The sequence below is a fragment of the Pantherophis guttatus genome, chromosome 1 (genome assembly GCF_059756535.1).
Source record: "Pantherophis guttatus breed Tessera chromosome 1, ASM5975653v1, whole genome shotgun sequence".
Classification (NCBI taxonomy): Eukaryota; Metazoa; Chordata; class Lepidosauria; order Squamata; family Colubridae; genus Pantherophis; species Pantherophis guttatus.
In genome coordinates, this window is record NC_142063.1 from 269,584,419 (window position 1) to 269,606,392 (window position 21,974).

Sequence of the window (21,974 nt, forward strand, 5' to 3'; positions counted from 1 at the left end):
AAAACCACTTGGCACAACTTCAGCCTTTATCACTCTTCATTCTAGGGCTGTGGCCCATGAATTCATCGCTACCAATTAGTCTCTTGAACTCTCGTCCAACATGTTATGCAAAAGCATCTATGAACTTCTTGGGAGACTTTTGTTCTAGTAGCTAAGAGTCAGGCAAGCTGGCCAAGAAGGATTGTTTGCTGCTACCTGAATTTAATTAGAATGTTCTCTTCTCAAGTAATCTTAACTGCAAATCAAGCATTCAATCAAACACTTTCAGAAGTAGCTTTTTGTGTTGTAAAGCAGTGGAATGAGACAGGGAAAGCTATTTGAACATTACCTTTGATATTTTGCTTCTACTATACTTGTTTCTATTTGCTATTTCATAGCGTTGCCTCTTATTTTCAAAGCCCGGTGAACTGTTTTCAATCATCCAGCTACTTTTAAGTATATGCACCACTTATTCTCAACAGCTTCTGTGTACAGCATGCCAATTACGCCTGAATGAAAACTTTGGTTTAAAACTATCTGGTTTCTTTTTCCAAATTCATTTGTCCTTCCACCAGAGAAAGCAAATCCTTTTTCATGATTTTTTTTAAAAAGCTTACTAATCATATGTATTCATTTTTGTCTAGATTTAGAAATGGAGTTTACAATTTGTATTTTCAACTATTTTGGGCACCTGGAAAAAACATCTCATATGTTGTATTGGCTCAGATGATTGTATTTATTAAAGTGTATGAATGATATCAGGTTAAATAATAAAACGGAGTTCTATGTCATTAAAATGTAAGAACACACACACACATATATCAAACCATGTCCAAGTGAAAATCCAAGAAAATAGAAAGAGGTTGACCATGATTCCTTGTGACTGCAAGGTAGTAATCCAAAATTACACATACATATATATGCAATCTCTTTCTCTCTCAGGAAGAAAGTTTTGTTCCTCTCTTATAATTTTAAAACCTCAACATGAATTTCTGTATTTTCCTAAGATGAAAATTCATCTTCTACTCATAGATCTGCAATATTTTCTCTTAATTTCTCCCTCCCTCCTTTCTGTAGAAAATATGCAGCATTCAAGAAAGAAAAAGAGAACTAGGGGCCAGTTGTTCCTAGAAGTCCTACTTTTGAAAGGAAGTTTCAATAACTGAATTAGACCTCTTCATAAATAGAGGATGGATATAGCTAAGAAAGTCCAAGAGCACAATAGAGATTGATAGGATTATAGGATTTTTGCTGAAGTTCCTAATTTGGCATCTTTTTCCAATTTGACCTTAGAAACAGGTTACTTGCCAGGGCTGTCTTGGCCTTCATCTAAAATAATGAACATATTTAAAGCAAAAAAGAAAAAGATGAGTCTCATGATTTCATTTACATTTGCCATTTTGATAAATAAAGATGCAAAAAAATCTTCACTGCATTTCTTGCCACCCCCCCTTTCTTTTAAAGAATGAACTCATAGGTCAAATATATTTAGGGACAATGGTGAAATTTTTCCTCATAAATTGCCAGATAGACTCTCAATGTAATCTATGCTGTTAGTTGTTGTTGTTTTTTGGTTGATAAATTATTTCCGATTCTTCACAACTCCATGGACCATAGCACACCAGCACACACACACACACACCACACCCTGAACCTCCACTGTCTCCCGGAGTTTGCCCAAATTCATGTTCATTGCATCAATGTCACTATCTAACCCTCTCATTCTTTGTCGTCCCCTTTTCCTTTTGCCTTTAATCTTTCCCAACATCAGGGTCTTTTCCAAAGTATAATCTATACCATGAAACAAAGGTCAGCTTTCTTTCCACCTTTTCTTTTTGCCATAGCATATGCTGACAAAACCTTTGAACTGAAAACTGATTTTTCTTTTTGAACTTTGTGATGATATAGATAAGAGAGAGAAGAGATAAATCTTTATAATGCAATTGTACTGCATTAATAAAAGGTATGACTTGAAAAAAAAAGTCAGGATAATTTCCTTTGCCCCATTCATTGTCTTAATTATGAGACTAAAAGCCTATATACCCTGCTTTATATCTTAAAGCAATTAGAACAGAACAGAACAGAACAGAACAGAACAGAACAGAACAGAATAGAATAAACAGAGTTGGAAGGGACCTTGGAAGTCTTTTAGTCTAACTCCCTGCTTAGGCAGGAAACCCTGTATCATTTCAGACAAATGGTTATCCAATCTCTTCCTAAAAACTTCCAGTGTTGGAGCATTCACAATTTCTGGAGACAACTTTAGTTGTTCTAACTGTCAGGAAATTTCTCCTTACTTCTAGGTTGCTTCTCTCCTTGATTAGTTTCCATCCATTGCTTTTATTTTCCTGCCTTCAGGTGTTTTGGAGAACAGCTTGACTCCAGAGATGGAGTCTTCTTTGTGGTACCCCTCAGATATTGGAACATTGCTATCATGTCACCCCTAGTCCTTCTTTTCAGATTGTATATAGATAGTGTAGTCTAATCAGCATGCTGGCTGTGGAATTCTGAGAACTGAAGGCCACATCTTAAAGACACCAAGTTTGAAAAGCACCAATCTAAAACAACCTTAAAATCCTAACCCAGGCATTAAATCTGGTCTTCAGATTAAAAAGGAAAATAAGCCCAATGAAGACATGGGGAGCAAACAACAATTTAACTCTGACAAGCTGGAAGTTGAGAAAGTCAGCAGACCTGGATAACCATTCTTGGATGAGTTTGTATTTATCTGAAGAATCTGGCGGAATTGGATGGCGGAATATTATAGGCCCGTGATGGCGAACCTATGGCACGCGTGCCCAAAGTGGCACATGGAGCCATGTTGTCTGGCAGCATTGCCAGTTCCTCTTCCGGGTTTCTGGTGCATATGTGCGTGCAATGATCAGCTGGCCTTTTTGCATGTTGCAGTACTGGAAACTGGAAGAGCTGGTCTTCCATTTTCCTGCATAAGCATGCACACCGGCCAGCTGATCGTTGCGCGCATATGTGTGCCAGAAACCCAGAAGAGTAGCTGGCTGAAACTGGAAGTTCAGTAGCTGAAACCGGAAGTTCATTTTCGGGCACGCGCATGCACTCTGGGCAGCTCCTCTTCCGGGTTTCAGCCTAGATGTGCGTGCGCTCCCTTTTCGGCACTCAGTACTGAAAAGGTTCACCATCACTATTATAGGCTCACTGCTGCTATTTATGGAAAGAAGACTGGTGTCTGCCAGTATCCTGGAGACCTGGTGACTACAGGCTAATGTATCACTGTGGGAGCAGAACATTGGATCAGAGTCCTCTTTGGTTGGATACACTTTTTTTTTTTTTTTTTAAGGACAAAAAATTTACACTATTTATGGATTTACAGATCCTGTCTTTCTTGGTTTTAGGTATTTATAGTACTGGGACACAAACATCTGTAAATGCAAAAGGACTTTGGATGTAGAAGAATTTAAATGGAAGATCTTGACATATGGTGGCAACAGGGACACACAAAACAGCTTTTGGTTTTGAGGGGATGAACAAATGTTTTGAAGAAATCTGAAACAAAGTCATACGGGTTGTTTTTAATTTTAAAAAAAAAAACTTCTGCAAAACATTAATGGTTTTGAACTTAAAGCCAGAAAAAGTACAGCTGCTTATAAAATAAGAAATCAATGCAGCTGCAGCTCCAAGTTGGTTTATCTATTAGGTCAAAGTATTTTGGGCAGAGATCCTAATGAGCACTGAGGCTTTGACTTACATAGCCTGGTTTGTTGGGAAAGCTAATATATGAGTGGCCTGAACTCTGTCCAAGCTGTTCAGAGACCTGACTTACCCATGCATGCCTCATAATGACAGAGAAAAAGGGAAATTTATGCAACTTCTTAGAAACCTCTGACTAGGCTGGTTTCTCATATCTTAATGCACCTTCATTTGCCAACTATTTCTATGTGACAATTCTACTAATGAGAGAGTAGTAGAGTAGAGTAATTCTACTCTAGCACTGATGATGTTACCTAGTCTGGGTAATGAAACATCTGCCAGAAAACAAGCAAGCTCAGAGAGCACCAAGGACCCCTCATGTCAATCCTGAGCTACAAATATTCTCCTCTGCTAATGTGTCCCTGAGGCAATCTCACGGGTCTTTGGGCAATCTAACAATGATTGCTTGATTGACTATGTTTATCCCATTTTTCACTGGTGAGCTCACTACTCGGGTAACAGGCCCGCCTCCGCATTTTATCCCCACCACACAGCCCTATGAGATATGTTGGGCTGAGAGATAGTAATTGATCCAAAGGTATCAAGTGAACTCAGGATGGAATTGCACAGCAAGAAGGTTTCCCAACAATACTTGTATTGCGTAGGCCCTTCTTATCAACAAGTACTCTCTATCAGTGGTGAAATGTAAAATTTGTTACTACCGGTTCTGTGGGCATGGCTTGGTGGTGGTGGGGTTAATGTGACATGATAAGTACATGCTCTATATAATAGAAATTATGATGCTTGGTTTGCCTTGGCCTCCTGAACAGCTACTGCATCATAGACAACAGCCACTGGTGCCTCAGATCCTGCTTATGTCTCATTCCTTACAGTCACAAGTGAGTTACACCCAGTTCTGTTTTCACTATACCTGAACACAGGAGTGGGCTTCAAAAATTTTAGCAAGGGGTTCTCTGCCTGGTTGCTGGGTGGGCGTGGCCATGGTGCAGGGATAGGTTCTAATTTTTTTTACTACCGGTTCTGTGGGTGTGGCTTATTTTGTAGGCGTGGCTTGGTGGGGGGGTAATGTGACTGGGTGGGTGTGGCCAACTTTTTTTTTTTACTTTTAAAAGCATTTTTTCTACAACCTTAAGAGGTTGCAGAAAATAATGCTTTTAAAAGCCTCTGACGATCCCAGCTGAGCCATGCGATCATCAGAGGCTTCTTTTTTCACTTTTAAAAGCATTTTTTCGGCCGAAGAGGTTGTAGAAAAAATGCTTTTAAAAGTTAAAAAAAAAGCCTTTGATGATTGCGCAGCTCAGCTGGGCATGGGCGGGGGCAGGGATTTTTGCTACCGGTTCTCTAAACCACCCGCCGCCATTGCTACCAGATCGGGTGACCCGGTCCGAACCGGGAGCATTTCATCCCTGCTCTCTATCCAGCTTTATCTTGCCACTCTTCATTTAATTACACATGGAAAGAAGACAAACCTAGAGAAAAGAAACAAGACCATAGAACCAATAGTGAACCACTCAATTGCCTTCAATGGAAGGATGAAGAGGCAGTGAAATAAAGAAGGGAAAACCAAGATAATGTAGGTACGGAAACCCAATATGCATAACTCTATGACAAGAAAAAAATGACCCATGTGGTGGCCTAGTGGTGAAGACACTCACTTCCCATTTGGAAGGTTGAAAGTTCAATCCTAAAGTAGCAGCAGATGTTTCTCTGTCAGGGCACAAAGAAAAAAAAATCTGCTATGAATCCCATGTAGCTGTCAGGAAGAGCATCTGGCCAATAAAGCCTCAGCTTCATCCAGATGCCCCAACTCTAACCTGAATAGGGACTACAGGGCCGTAAAAAGGGAGTTTTTATGACAAGGAAAAGCCAGAACAGTGTAGGAGTAGACCTAACACATAGGATAGTCTTATGGTGAATCAGAACTTGGCCCTTCTAGCTATCATGTGTAAGTAGCAGTCCAAGGTTTTAGATGTGAATCTTTGTAGGCTAACTATAAAAGTCAGCTATTAAATCCAGGAATTTCTGTATTTAAAGCTTCAATCAGTAAACAGTTGCAATGACTTAATTCTTTTGGCTTTGGTTTTTAACAGACTGGCACCTTTCCTAAGGAGGGGTGGGGGGAACAATTCTTAGGAAATAGCAAGGACCAACTTTAAATCAGCACTTGAGCTACCTGGGAAGCAACAAGGAACAAGAGGCAATTTCTCTTCTCCCACTCAAAATAAGGTCTTAGTAAAGCAAAGGAAAAGGAACCGGCAACACCATCAAGAGATTTTTATTGTATCAACAGGCATCTGCAGAGGGCCTCACAGTTCCTTAGGAAGGACATAGTCATCCCAGACATGGTTTCTCATTCTTCTGTTGATTTGCTGCTGTGCCTAAATGAATATACAGGGAAAAGAGAAGCAGGTTAGTGCTTGTTTGGATTGTTCCTTCCCTGAATGAAATCAGTGGATCTTGGCCACCTGCAGGAAGGAGAAGGTGGGACTTGACTCAGAGAAGGAAGCAGACCAAGAGCACCTGGCCAAGCACCTTCAAAAATCTGGAATAGACACAGCCAGCAGGAGAAATTAGGGAAGGAACAATAGTTGTCTAAGTCAGAGGTCTCCAACCTTGGCAACTTTATGACTTGTGGACTTCAGTTCCCAGAATTCTTCAGCCAGCGTATGCTGGCTGAGGAATTCTGGGAGTTGAAGTCCACAAGTTGCCAAGGTTGGAGACCCCTGGTCTAAGTCATCCCATTGGCAAGTCAGACCAAGGCACGGTAAGGCTGAAACTCAACAAGAGTCTGCTTTTGGAGGGAGGATCTTTTTTTTTTTTTCTGTATAATTCCTTGGTTAACTTTTGTGTATCCATAAAAGAACAGCTGACTTGCTTTCTTTAGTCATAGGGCAGATCTGCTTGGCCCATCACCAGTTAGGCCATTCATCAATTCCTGATGGAAGAAACAAATGATATTATCTTCTTTCCACTCACATCCTATTGCAAATGATCCCCACGCCCATGTTTTGATGCAAAACTGCTGTTTCCCAATCTGAGTGTCAAGGTTCTGATGAATGAACCCAACCAATTCAGCACTCCGAGACATTCGGCTTCCTCAAAGAACTGTTTTAATGAGTACATCATTTCGGCACAAATGAAAACCTTGACACTGAGCTGTCTTAAGCTCATCAGAGCAGATGATCTCAAGGTTTAACTTCATTCTTGCAGCTGCCACAACTCTTACTGGTAGATAGACTTTTGACATTCATTTAATGACCGTTCCAAATGACAACAGGCTTAGAAAAAATGATTTATGACCTATACTCTCACTTACAACCATTGTATCATCACCACACTCATATGATTGCAATTTGGGTGTTAGGCCGTTGGCTTGCATTTACAACTGCTTGCAGCATTCTGCGGTTGTACGATTGAGATTTGCAACAATTTTTGCTTATTTCCAGCAAAAAAAAAAATGGCCATTGGGGAAGTTGGAGTTCTTAAAGACCACGTGATTTGCTTAATGACCACCATAAAAATGGTTGTAAAATTGGATGGATGCAACTCAATTTACGTCTGAAATGATTTATATTGAAATTCTGGTCCCAATTATGTTTCTAAGTAGAGGACTACTTGTACTTTGCTTCTATGAAGCTGAACTATCAGTTCTGCCTTCTCTAGTTTCATCAGTTTCCAGGGATCTACAGAGGAATTTAAGAGCAAAAGAACAATCGGTTCCCTATTGCTTTGATTATTGTATCACAAAGAAAAAGAAAAAGTCTTTGTATTAGTGTCAAATGAGATATGTGTGGGAGGGAGTGTGAAAGCACCCATGTGTGCAAACATTTTGGAAAGCAAAGAAAAGGCATGGAGACTAGTGAAGATCAAGAGCCTTGGTAGTACAGGGGTTTAAGGCACCCTGTTATTAAGCTGGTTATTAAGACCAGCTGCCTGCAATTACTGCAGGGTTCGAATCTCGCCAAGGCTCAAGGTTGACTCAGCCTTCCATCCTTTCTAAGGTAGGTAAATTGAGGACCCAGTTGTGAGGGCAATAAGCTGACTTTGTATAAAATATACAAAAGGATGAAGGCTATTGCTGAGCACATTGTAAGCCACCCTGAGTCTTCGGAGAAGGGCGGCATATAAATCAAATTAAAAAAAACAAAACAAAAAAAGACACAATACATAAAAAGAAAAGGCAGACACTGATAGGCCAGTCCACACGGGAGCCAGCCAATGAGGCTTCCATTCCTGCATACATAAGAAGTGCTAGAAGCAGAAGAACAACCCATGAGGTCTTCTGGTGGCCAGACTCCAGACCAAGCACCAGCCCAGTCTCCTTGCTGTCTCATGGCAATCCAGAATGGAATTTCTAAAGCTAGTTTAAGAAACAGCCCGGAGCAGCACGGGAAACAAATCGATCAGGCTGGAGGTGGAATTATCCATGGACGGAAGGATATAAATGAAATATATTTATATAGGGTAGTGTTCCTTGGTTTTCCCTGAAAAGTGCAGATCAAAATATGGAAATGTTTTTGGAAAGGCAAAGACTTCAGGGTAGATATTCAGGGATGCCACATAGAGATTTCCAATATCTCAGGGGCTGCCACAAAGAAAAGGGAGTTAAGCAGTGGTGGGTTTCAAACTTTTTTACTACCTGTTCTGTGGGTGTGGCTTGGTGGGCATGGCAGGGGAAGGATGCTGTAAAATCTCCATTCCCTCCCCAATCCAGGGGAAGGTTATTGCAAAATCCCCATTTCCTCCCCATCAGCTGGGGACTTGCGAGGCAGAGAATAGATGGGGGCGGGGTCAGTCAGAATTTTTACTACCGGTTATTCGAACTACTCAAAATTTCTGCTACTGGTTCTCCAGAACTGGTCAGAACCTGCTGAAACCAACCTCTGGAGTCAAGCTATTCTCCAAAGCACCTGAGGGCAGGACAAAAAGCAATGGGTAGAAACTAATCAAGGAGAGAAGCAACCTAGAACTAAGGAGTAATTTCCTGACAGTTCAAACAATTAATCAGTGGAACAACTTGCCTCCTGAAGTTGTGAATGCCCAACATTGGAAGTTTTTAAGAAGATGTTGGCTAACCATTTGACTGAAGTGGTGTAGGGTGTCCTGCCTAAGCAGAGGGTTGGACTAGAAGACCTCCAAGGTCCCTTCCAACTCTGTTATTCTACTCTATTTGCAGAAGAACAATTAAATCCTCCCTATCTTTCCACAAAAGCCCTTCTTGACTGGACTTCCATTGCCTACCTGCTTTACATTATGCTTGTCTTTCTCCCATTGCCATGGTGTCCAAATATGAAGGATCATTTTGTTTCTCACAAATGGGGAAAAATGTATTCATGTTTTAAATTCATAAAGAACTGGGTGGCATGGGAGGTCTACGCTATTTGTATCTCTAGAGACAGTAAGTCACTGAGTTGGGGGAGTTGTCTTGCCTCCCTGAATTTTCCAGGATCTTCTGCTTACCATTGAGTGAAGGGGGCTGGACGAGATAAATTTCCCCCTATCTTGTGATTTAAATGGGATGTATAACACCAGCATGGAAGTTATGAATGGATGCAGATAGTCTTCAGCTTGCAACCAGTTTTTTAATGACTGTTCAAAGTTACAATGACATTGAAAAAAAGTGACATGACCAGTTTTCACTCTTATGACCCATAGTCACATGATCAAGCTTTGGGTGCTTGACAAACCAAAGCTATTAATGATGATTGCAGCATCCTGAGATCCTGGAATTGTCATTTGCAACCTTGCTAGGGAGCTTCTGATAGCAAAGTCAATGGGAGAAGAAGGATTCATTGACAAACTGCACAATTCACTTAACACCTGTGATTTGCTTAACAACCATGGCCAAAAAAAGTCATAAAATAGGGCAGGACTCCCTTAACAACTGTCTTGCTTAGCAATAGAAATTTGGAGCTCAATTATGGTGGTAAATCAAGGATTACCTGTATTGAATAAGTATTCAAAAATATTCTAATTTTTTTTCAAATTCAGCTCTAGATGTCAAGCTTCACAAGGTGCTTTTGCTGTTGCAACTATTATCAGCTTGCCAACGAACTATGGGGGGAGGAAAAGGGTTGATAGAGTATAGCTTCCAGGCATCAAGATGCCAGCCGTGAGAAGCAAGGACATTTCGGTAGGTGTTTACCAGAGCCAAAAGAACTTTTCACAATAATACCAGGAGCCTCCATTGGACAATGTGACCTAGTCTAATGGGGGGAGGGAACACCGGAACTTTAACTATGTGGGTTTGCACGGGAAATGGTTAGATCTGCTTTTGCCCTCATCTTTGCTGAAATGATGTACTCAATAAAGTTTTGCATTAAGAGATTGGATTGTCTCAGCTGTGCTTGCTTCGGTTGGGTTCATCAGTTGGAACGTTGACACTAGATGTGTAAGAATTATAGAGTCAATCTTAGAATATTGTTACTTTCCAGATCTTTCAGTAGCAAAATGTGCCTATATTTTTCAGTTTCAGTTAATAACTTTTCCTGTTATTACTGAATCATCCTACAATCTGTTAGTTTGCTTCAGGGGTGAAATCCAGCAGGTTCTGATAGGTTCTGGAGAACCGGTAGCGGAAATTTTGAGTAGTTCAGAGAACCAGCAAATACCACCTCTGGCTGGCCCCAGAGTGGGGGGGGGAATGGGGATTTTGTAGTATCCTTCCCCTGCCACGCCCACCAAGCCACACCATGCCCACCAAGCTACACCATGCCCACCAAGCCACACCCACAGAACCAGTAGTAAAAGAATTTGGATTTCACCACTGGTTTGCTTTGTATAGACAAATTTCATGTATGTGAATGGTATTTTCATGGAGGAAGAGGGGAAGAGGGGAGAGGAGGGAGGGAGAGAGGGACTTGAGGGAGAGAGCGAAAGAGAGTCCATAACTCGGTATCAGAGCATATACATTTCCAGACTTAGAAAAATAAAGCCATAGTACAGTACTAAATGGACCAGTTATTGAATACGGTATAAGGGACCCGGATTGTCGAGGCAATAAGCCAACTTTGTATAGAACAACACCGCTTGGGGGGGGGGCGAAAGCCCTAATAAGCAGGTATATACAAAAAAAAGTATGCAGGCTATTGCTATAATGCATTGTAAGCCGCCCTGAGTCTACGGAGAAGGGCGGCATATAAATTGGACAAATAAATAAATAAATAAATAAATAAATAAAGCAGCTTCAACATTTGCTGAATGTAAAACATACAAAGTGGAAACATCTGTGTAATCTGTTATGTCTGAGCCCGAGAACTTGAAATTCTCATGCATCACTGTTTGCCTGGCAGCAATCTGCTCAACCGGAACTTCTGAGGCTTCTTTCTTTGGGTCAGATTTTTTTTTTTACACATTATTGAAATTAGCCTTTTCTCCCTTGGGTTTTGGCAGATACATTGCAATCTAATTCCTGTTGGCCCTGTAAAACAGAGCAGAACAAGAGATCCATGTCATATGGGTTTTGTGGCATATGGTTTCTAGTAGGCTGGCCTGGTTGTACTGATGGGAGTTACCAAAGGGAATGAGAAAAGGGGTGTGTGGGGGGTGGGGGAGGAGAAAGTTCTGTTCTGGCCTTGCAGGGCAGCTGTGTTGTCACAAAGCAGACGAACTGAGCTGGCTGCTAACCAAGGCAGTTGTGGGATATGTCAACATAGCAATCCTGTTGCTCCAGCCTGATATTCAAGTGTGGGTGGACTCACTTCCTAAGTCACTTGGGGGACATGGTGACTGTTTGACCTTAAAATTGGAGAGAGGGAGAGAAAGAGAGAGGAGAAAGGAGAGAAAAAGACTGCAAAATTGAGTGGAGAGAAAAATTGGAGAATAAAGTTACATGAATGTGTAGAGCTGACCGAACCTATTTACCCATCAGCCCGCACTCTCAAAGCTGGGAAGCCAGAGTCCATTTCTTTTAGTATTTGGAGAAGGCAGTAGCACAAAGAAGAATCCATCTTAATCTGTGGCACATGGTCATCCAAGGACAAACCTACATCCCACACACACAGAGCATTGCTGGTAAGATTTAAATTGCTTTTGTTTATTAATTGTTATATTCAGCAGTAACTCAACACTGTCTATCTCATATTTGGTTCCCATTGTATGTATCCCTATTTTCCCCAGTTTCTCCATATCCTGTTCCTTCAATAAAGCATTCAGATCTATGCACGTGGTCTGTTTTATTGGAGAATAGGTGGATTTAGCTGCATGTTGAGCTGCACCCAGACTAACATGTAGTGAGGACAGAACAGGTAGTCACGTACAAACACTATTGAACCCAAAATTTCTGTTGCCAAGCAGGACATTGTTAAGTGAGTTTTGCCGTATTTTAGGACCTTTCTTGCCACAGTTGTTAAGTGAATCACTGGAGTTCTTAAATTAATAACAAGTTTGTAAAGTAAATCTGGCTTCCCCATTGACTTTATTTGTTAGAAAGTTGCAAAAGTGATCACAGGACACTGCAATCGATAAAAATATGAGGCAGCGACCAAGCACGTGAATTTTGATCATGTGACCAAGGAGATTTATTTATTTATTTATGTAATTTATATGCCGCCCTTCTCCCGAAGGACTCAGGGTGGCTTACAAAGAAAACATTCAACAAATTCGAAAATTACATAAAAATTAAAATCCAATTAAAAATTAATTAAAATTATTTCAATGTAAAAATCCCCCAATGGATCAGCCCATTTGATGAAAGAGCCACGTCTTCAGTTTGCGGTGGAAGGAGAGGAGGTCAGGGGCTGTCCTAAGCCCGGTGGGCAACCCGTTCCAGAGGGTCAGCGGTCCCACAGAGAATGCTCTCCCCCTGGGGGCTGCCAGCCAACATTGTCTGGCTGACGGCACCCTGAGGAGGCCCGCTCTGTGTGAGCAAACAGGGCGATGGGAGGATGGCAGGAGATGATGCTACAATGGTTGTAATAGTGGTGGGATTCTACCGGTTCAGACTGGTTTGGGCAAACCATTAGCTCCGACTTTCAGTCGTGAGCGAACTGGTGCTCTCTGTTTTTTAAGTGGGCCCGCCCTCTCGTCCCTGCGTTATACTTACCTATATTTCTGTTTCCAAAGCCCAGCTGATCGGTGTGGCAGAGTGGATTGCCATGCCTCAGCTTGCCAGCAGCAATGCGGAAGGTGAGTTTTCTTGAAAGTGTGAAGCGCACGCTTAGCGAACCGGTTCTTAAACTGGTAGGATCCCACCCCTGGGTTGTAAGTGTGAAAAATTTTATGATTCACATTTTTCAGTGCTGTTATAACTTCGAATGGTCACTAAATGAAAAGTTGTAAGTTGAGGCCTACCAGTAAATATAAAAAGCATAAAAGCCTCCTTGGCTATCCTTTGTGGCCAAAATTGAGCTTCTTCCTTTTCTTACTCTGTGTGTTGACTACTGCTAGCACCACTATAGCCATGCCATGCCATGAAACACTACATGCCATAGGTCCTTTTATTGGAACAAATATACTGTGGTAACAGCCTGAATGTGATTCCTTCGCTCTCCTTTTATCATTGCGTGAATTAGAGACGGGCTTGTCTGAGTTGTTTTTTCAAATTAACTTCTTGAAAAGACTCCAGCCCCACTTGTCTGATCATTGTTTTGATAGTGGCTACTTCTTGTCCTTCAAGGCTATTCCTATTCCCTTTACATCTTCCATCACCTTCATTTGGCCTCTCTGTTTGTCATGATGTCCTGGAATGATGGGAGCTTTAATCTAATGTATCTGGAAGATGGCAGCTTGAGGAATGTTGACCGAGATTCATAATTCGATTATCATAGATCTCTGCATTAAATAGCCAGTTTTGGGCTTTCTCTACAGGACTGTTTAAGCCAACATCTTTTTGAGAATCGACATTCACAGAAGGAATAACAGAAAGAGAACATCTGCTAATAGCAACTGTAAGAGAATGAAAACATCTTTTGGAGGATAGACACTGCTAAAAAAATTATCTGTGACCATATATGGTCCCTTTCCTCACAGTTATTACCCAAAAAGCCTTACTATAATGTTTGATGTTCGTCATATGCTTTCCAGCTGGGTAATTTAACTCCAGTGTTTTAAACAAAAAGCTAAATAAAATCAATCATTTAAAGCTCAAAGAAAATATTGTCCTTTTTCAAAATAATAAATTGTGAACTTATTAGAAATTAATGCCACAATTATTTGCACACTGCAGGTAATTAGAATATATTAATAAGCTGGGAAATGTGAGGTCAGTTTAACTCAATAGAGCAATTTCAGATAGGTTACAAAGGAACATTTATGCTAATATGTCTGATTAGCAAACACACACAAATAAGTATGATTCAAAGCGTGTTTCAGAAAATCAAGAAGAATAACCAAGCAATCATCATAATCTGATCATCATATTGAGTCTTGTGAGTGTCTAGAGCAGTGATGGCAAACCTAGGGTACGCGTGCCAGAAGTGGCATGCAGAGCCATCTCTCCGGCCACGCCAGCAATTGCCCACTGCTCTTCCAGGTTCCAACGTGGGTTCCGGTGCCAGCCAGTTGGTCTTCATGCCTGCAGGAGTGCCGGAAACTGGAAGAGCAGCTCCCTGGCACACATGTGCATGCAAGGAAGCTGAGCTTCCATTTTCCGGTGCTCTCATGCATGCCGGCCAGCTGGTCTTCACGCACACATGTGTCCCAGACACCGGAAAACCAAGTGACCGGCGTGCATGTGCAAGCTCAGCTCTTCTGGTTTCCAGCACTCCCGTGCATGCACGCACGTGCTCCCGTTTATGTGCTCGGTGCCGAAAAGGTTCACCAACACTGGTCTAGAGTCACCTTTGGTGAGATCGGCAGCATAACAAGTTCAATAAATAAACAAACACATCCCAAAACCTCTAAAGTCATTACTGAAAAACTGCAGAAAAATAAAGTATTAGGTATTACAATAATTGTTCATAATAATAGATATTTTTTAAATATCTATTATTTAAATAATAGTAGTAAATAAATAATAATAATAATAATATTTTTAAAAAATCATTCTGATGCAATCAATGCCATGATAAGTACTGAGAAAAAAAGTGAATGGATAACTATAAAACATGTTTTCAGAACATTCATATGTTTGAATTGCAAAAGATAATTTTCCTAGAAGAATCCAAAAGTGAAATGCAAGACTCCTACTGGAATTAAAAATCCAAAGAAATGAAAGCCAGAAAACATCTGTCCAAGTAGTTCAAAGAAATGTAGTGCCAATTTCATAGTTGGGATTTATACAATCAGATTGTCCCCAACCCAGTAGAGACTGGGTTGTTTAGATAACCCCTTCTAAAATGAAACAAGACAGGAAGCTTCTTTCAAAATAATTTTTGAGAACAACAATGAGCATTGATGTCCTAAACAACCCATTAATGAGATATCTTCATGCAGGAACAAACAAGGAATGAATTGAGCCTCCAGGCTTTGCACCGGCACATCTAGCTAACAGCAAATAAAGACTGTCATTTTTAAATGGATGATGCTGTTGTTGGAAATAATCAATTACATTGGATCAGATGTTCACTGCTCCTTTCTGATTCTCTCTTCGGGAATTTCTAACCTCTATCCATATTAATAGAGAAGAATCCCTTTAAATAACAAAAGATAAGCAAGAGAGCACTGCATTTCCTTAGAAGAAACTAGTATGATAGCCTGCCAACAAATAGTGCTTTTGAACAATTTGGCTCCAACCTAACCCTGAATATCTTCATTCCTAGGGCAAAAGTACGGGAAATGCAGCAGGATACCAGGACAACCCAACCAAAGAATGTGAAACTCTTGACTCTCCAGCATCTGGGAATGTGGGAGATTTCAGTGAATAGAATGAAGCCAGCTTGTCAAGGAGATTACCCAAATGTTTCAAACCATTTTTGTAACCACTATAATAACAAGCTTTCACTGTAATAACAAGCTTTCAAAACGCAAGCATTTTCTATTTCATTATATCCAATGACACTTGAAATTTTCAGAAGCATTCAGAAGCTGAAAGCCAAAGGTTTAATTAATTTGAGAACAAAATGTTAGATTGGTTCACTGAGAAATAAATTCCACTGAATACAGTGTGATGCCCTTCAGAGCAGGGGTCCCCAACCTTTTTGGCACCAGGGACCAGTTTTGTGGAAGACAATTTTTCCACAGACCGTAGGGGGAAAAGGTGTGCGCAACCTATATCCCGCATATGTGCAATTTAGTTCACTTGCCGTTCACCTCCACTTGTGCGGCCTTGTTCTGCCCCAGCTACGGACCCCAAAGAACGCAGCACACACAAAGTCTGTACCAAACTCAGTTTACTAAAATAACTCAGTCTTTTTCAAACAAAGGCTGTTAATAAACTTTCTTAACAGCCTACAAGAAACCAAAGATAAAGTAATCACAATCTTACTATGGTTGGCAGAAAGCTCAGAAGCAATTTACAGAGAATTCAGACGTGAATGAGAGTGAACTAAAGTTGTTCCCTACAAATTGCTTCAGTCGGCGTTCTTCCTTAAATAGGCTAAGGGAGTGGCCAATTAGCCCCAAGCCTTACTCTCAAGGAGACTTCCTCCTGAGGAGCCATTCCTGCCTTTTGGCAGCTCTGCGCACCCGTGCATCGAGAAGAGTCTCCTCCTCTTCGTTCTCTTCACTTAAAGGAGCTTCTGGAGGTTCTGAAAGCCCTGGCTGAATCCCTGCCTCTGGCACCACATCTTCTCCAGCCTCCTCATTGTCTGACTTGAGTGCCAGCTGCACAGGCTGCTGGCGTAGCACCATACCAGCCTCCTCGTTGTCAGAATCAGCTACAATCCGCACAGGCCTCTGACGGGCCACAAGAGGCCTGGTTCCTAACAGGCCGCAGACCTGTACCGGTTCATGTTTGGGGGTTGGGGACCCCTGCTTTAGAGTAAATCAGCACAAGATTGCAGTCTTATTAAAATAGATTTAGATGCCACATCAAGATATTCAGGGAAGATCAGAAGTGTAGCTAGACTCAGATTTTTTTTAAAAAATCCAGACCTCAGTAGTAAACAATTACTAGATTGTTGCCAAGAACAAACATAGATGCACCCTTTCAATCTTTAGGAGTCATGCTCAGGTCAAAAGAAACTTCCCCTTTATTGGGGAATCTACTTGATTCTATTTCTCAGGGAGTCTAGAGAAATATTGTAGGCTTATTCTCCATTAATATGGAGGCTATGAGCCTGAATGGTAGTTGGTATGTGATTGTTGTGCTGAGGGGTAATTAAATATACTTCAGTAACAGGAGACCACTGACATTGATATTGTGTGCTTTTCTGGAAAAAATGATACCAACAAATATAATAATACTGATTCTCAGTCAAATTTATAAAAGTCTGAAGAAGTCACTTCATTTTCACACCTAAATAAGCATTTTAAATCAGGAGCCCTAACTAGAGATTTTTCAGAAATGTGAGTCTCACCACATATTAGTGATAATTCTCAAGAAAAACTAAGCATGATCAGACCTGGTTGACACTTATCATCAAGCAATTCCTGGATTTTCCAGGGAAAGGATGACCATCCTTATTTTGCTAAGAAAAATGCATGGAATGGGTTCTTCCTCACATTTAGGTTAAAGTGCTTTCCACCAATCCTTCCGCAAGCAGAAAAGTCCACTAGAATAGATTTTGCTGCCCCATTAATTTATGATATATAGAGCTGTTCAGAATAAGGATTACTGGATTTTCATTGCTTTGTTTCCCTCCCCATCCACCCTATCCTATCCTAACCAGGGGTGGGTTCTACTTACCTTTACTACCGGTTCACAACAGGAGTGCACGTGCTTGCTTTGCTTGCATGCATGTGCGCGTGCTTCTGCGAATGCGCAGATCATCAATTATGACGTCCGGGCAGGTGGGCGGAGCCTCCCACTGCTTTTACTACTGCTTCTAAAGAACCAGGCAGAACTATCGTAGGTTTTTGTATGTATTTTGTATGTAAGTGTCTTGGTTTTCTTACATATTTTCCTACGTAAACCAAGAAAAATACATACAAAAACCTACAATAAGAGAAGAAAGCAAATACTTAGCCTCTACGGGGAGGGAACATATGGTAAGGGTGTGGCTAACTGATGAGGACCAATCAGTCTGAAATAGATCTATATTAGTCTCCCAATAGGCAGCAAAATGCATGCTTGCTGTCTGAAGAAATCTAGGATAGTGGATGTGATTTCACTGAGCTATGGCTGCAATTTGAGAAACTTGGTTTACGTAGGAAAATACCCGGTTGAAGAAAAATACATACAAAAACCTACGATAAGAGAAGAAAGCATATATATATATATATACATATATATACATATACATATGATGAAGGGAGGAGAACTTGTGGCTCAGAGGTTAATACAACTGCCTAACATGCAGACAGCCCAAGTTTGAATCCAGGTAAGGGTATGGCTAGCTGATGAGAGCTAAATAGCTTGAAATAGATCTATACTAGTCTCCCTTTATTTCTTTACCAGCAAAATATGTATATGTATATATCGGTATATATGTTTGTGTGTACATTATACATATATATTAAGTTTATATATATATAAACTTCAAATCATTAACTTCATTTAACTTCAAAAATTCTTTTTCCTAATATGTTAATTTTGATTCTACTTATTATTTTAAATATTTTATCCATCCAGCCAGAGATGTGCATCAACTACTCTTCTTCAAACCAAAATTTCTTATTATGGCAGTTTGTTTAATAATAATACTGTACAATAATATTGTATAATACTGCTTGTATTTATAATGAAGAAATAGTTTTTAAAATGCTTTAGTTTGATGGAAACAATGATGCACATTATGTAAATAATTTTTTTCATCCTTCCCAAAGGTGGGAACCCTGTGGATAGGATGTAGCAGATGGGATAAATGACATTTCCCATGACTCAAAGCTAATCTGCAAGCTGCCAGTTGACCCTGGAAGTCTGGGAAATGCTTAATAAATCTATCAAGTGTTGCCACCTTTTGGAAAAGAAAGGAAAAGAGAAAAAGAAATTATACAAAGACAAGGGACACAAACATAAATAATATATTTATTATTTAACTGTATTGATGGGTAGGCTAACTAACATTTATAATATAGTTTTAGATAAAAATAGATGAAAAAGATTTTCTGTAGTAAATCGGGTCATAAATCTTTCTGCTTTAAAAATATTGGTTCTACCAAGGTGATCCAATTTAAATGTTTGAGAAGCATGTAAGGGAATCCTTATGGTTTTGCGAAGGGCATGCCTATATCTTTAAAACATTTAACAGCGATTGTGTTATGGGCTTGAATCAATATTGCTTGCTTAAGCTCCAAGAAATATATACAGTACTCCTCCCTCCAGGTGTATCCCTTGATAACAACTCTATGAGGAAAATTAAGAAGTATTGACTGGCTCAAGGCCACCAAGGGAATTTCTGTGACTAGAAGTGGACCTGAATCATGGGCTCCCTGCTCCTACCTTGGTAATACCTTGGTAATTATACCAAGTATATATAATTCAATTCAATGGATTTTTTAAATGATTCTTCAAGAAGTGAGGCCAATATGTATATTTGCCTATTCTGTATAGCAACACAGACGGAGGCGGATTGGCTGAATGGGTGGCTGAATGGGTGGCTGAAATGATAAATGCCTTACTACAAGAGGTAGTAAGAATATCATTAAAGAACATTCTCCCCAAGGATACCTGACCATTCCCTAATATTCCATTTTTAAGATCCTTGCTCATGAAATAATTTCTCAACTTCAGATTGAATGAAATGGTCTGCTCTCTTTTAAAAGGTGAGCTCCTCATTTGGGAATTTTTCTAAACATGACCTAGAAGCCCAAATGTTGACAGGGGCCAGGAGGCCAGTAGTCAGGAGGGGATGCCAACTCAGCCCTTCCTAAAATATGCAGATCTAGTCAACATGGCACTTACATACAAATTATATACTGTAATATCACTACAGTGCAGTGCTGGCTTTAAAGTCTTTGGAAACAACTGCCTGAAAAACTCAACTGCCTGAGCATCCATATGTTAAGAGGGACAGGTCAACATGATGAAAATCTATTTATGTGTCTGCTAAGAATTGACACCAACTTGATGGTGCATAATCAATCAATCAATACTTTAACAGGGCTGACTACAGAAAGCATACTCTCTTCCTGAAAGAGCTATCCTAGTTTCCAGGGAAAACTCTAACCACTGGTTATGACCTTTACATGATTTAGGACCCTGATATTTTAACAACTGGCTTATCTCATACGATCATGTTCAGAAGCTCTCTTGTTACACCCAACAATTTTTGAGATTCATTTTGAAGAGGATCACTTCGGTGACTATGCCTAAACTTTGGAACATCCTTCTCAGGGACGTCTGTCTCACTTCTTCACTAACAACTTTTCAGAAGCGAGCAATCCAGTTTTATAGGAAGACCTTAGTTGTTTATTCCTCCCTGCTATTTGTGTTCTGGGTTTTTTTGTTTTGGCTGCTGCTTTGTTTTTTCTATGTTTATGCAGAAAAGTCATTGTAAAAGATCTTTATTTTTTTTTAAAAGAGCTTCCTAGAATTGTAGAGACTTTGTGGAATGTACAATAAAAATAAACAAATTAAGAAACTGCAAAAACAAAAGCTTAATATTTGTTATTCATAATCCTTACAACACTTAAGAGTTTTATCTATGATGTGAACTTTTAAATAGTAATGGTTGATGAAACTGCAAGTTTCAGTTGCGTTCAATGTCTTGTTTATTTGATCATGTCAGATGTAAATGCCTTATTCTCCAATGTGTAAATAATGTATATATGGAACATCAGAGGTTAACTTATTCTTTGGACTTTAATGTATTCATAACTTACCACTCCCATTCCTAGCTCCACCCCTTGTATATATAAGGAGCCACCCTCACCATTCTCGTCGCTTCTACCTTGAATATTCAGTGAATATAGAATGCCTATCATAATTAAAAAGAAATATATTTAAAGCTTTAACTTCTATTATCTTTATTGAGTCTGATCCTGAAAATATTGCAACAAGCTGGTAGCAGAGGATGGTTAATTGACTCAATAAGTAATTAAAAATGTCCAAGAAAGATAGGCCCAACACCAGGGCCTACAGCAAAGAAATAGAAACTGATCAAGAGATGATCAACGAATCCACCAATGCGATTTCGAGAGAATCCGAAGAATACACCACTGAAGAAGAAGAACTAATGAGTGAAAATAATGACCAGAAAGAAATCGAAATAGAAAATAACGAACTCAGGTCAGAGATATTAAAGATACTAAAAAGCCAAAAGAATGATGAAAGTCTCATCGCGGACCTCCAGGAGATGCTGAAGAACAGCGGAGCAGCGAGAGAGAAAAACGTCATTAAAGAAAAACCCAAAGATCAAAAAATCGTAAGTGAGATGACTACTGGGAAAATAGTTGTTAAAAAGAAAAGATGTGATCCCGCGCGAAATTTTGAATGGCAGCCATCTTGGTTTCAACGAACTTCAAAAGAGAATGGAGCAGAGCCAATCAAAACGCTCAGTTCAAAATTTCTGGCGCGAAAAACACTATCAGACGAAGAAAGTGAGAAAGAAGTCTCAAACTCTTCAGATGATCCAAAATCAGAAAGTGAAGACGATTTAACAAAATCTCAAGTAAAATCAGCAATGAAAACGCTTTTTGCTGCTTTTGGGCCAAGACTGAAAATTACCAAGACATCTACGAAGAAGCAAGAAATCAAACCGGCGACTCAAGACCTGCACGCTCCCATCCTGACTTCGAAAGCGACGACGCCCGAGCCCAGAGAGCCATGCCGATTTCGCCCTACACCACAGACAAAATCGAATACCAACGCACACAAAAAGAAGAAAAGAACCGTCACCACCACCAGAACCCCAAAAACCGAGCCAGAGACCGACTCATCTGAGGAGGAGCGGATCGAGAGAGCTGAAAGGGAGAGAACCTTCCACGACACCACCAAAGAAGAAATGAGCAACGCGCATGTGCGAAACTACGTAGACGACCCAGAAGGACTTGAACTGGCCAGAGAACCGCGCAGACTCATTGCAAGCATCCCAATGCCGTTCTGTAATTTCCTGCACTTGAGAGATCACGGACTGCCCCAGGTTGTAAGTAATGGACAGAATAATGTAGGTAACTTACCCAGTGACTTCCCAAAACTTAGAATTGATGGCATTAATTTACAAGAGTGGTATCAACAGCTTCAGGTTATTTTCATGAAAGAAAATTTACTATTCTTTATAACTAGCCCTCCAAGAAGACCTTGGACTTTAAAAATAGATTGTTTACATCATAGAGCATTTTTCATAATAATATCTAGCGTGTCTCCTGCAATGTATCATAGCATCAAACCA

The 21,974-nt window shown here is 40.2% G+C and overlaps 1 long non-coding RNA gene across 1 annotated transcript; it reads left to right on the top strand.

Annotated features, from left to right (window-relative positions):
- The first annotated feature begins 11,229 nt into the window (after nucleotides 1-11,229).
- Nucleotides 11,230-15,555, top strand: LOC148116851 (uncharacterized). The gene is made up of 2 exons (XR_015733878.1): nucleotides 11,230-11,676; nucleotides 15,363-15,555. It is a non-coding gene; the product is annotated as an uncharacterized LOC148116851 (long non-coding RNA).
- Nucleotides 15,556-21,974: the final 6,419 nt, after the last annotated feature.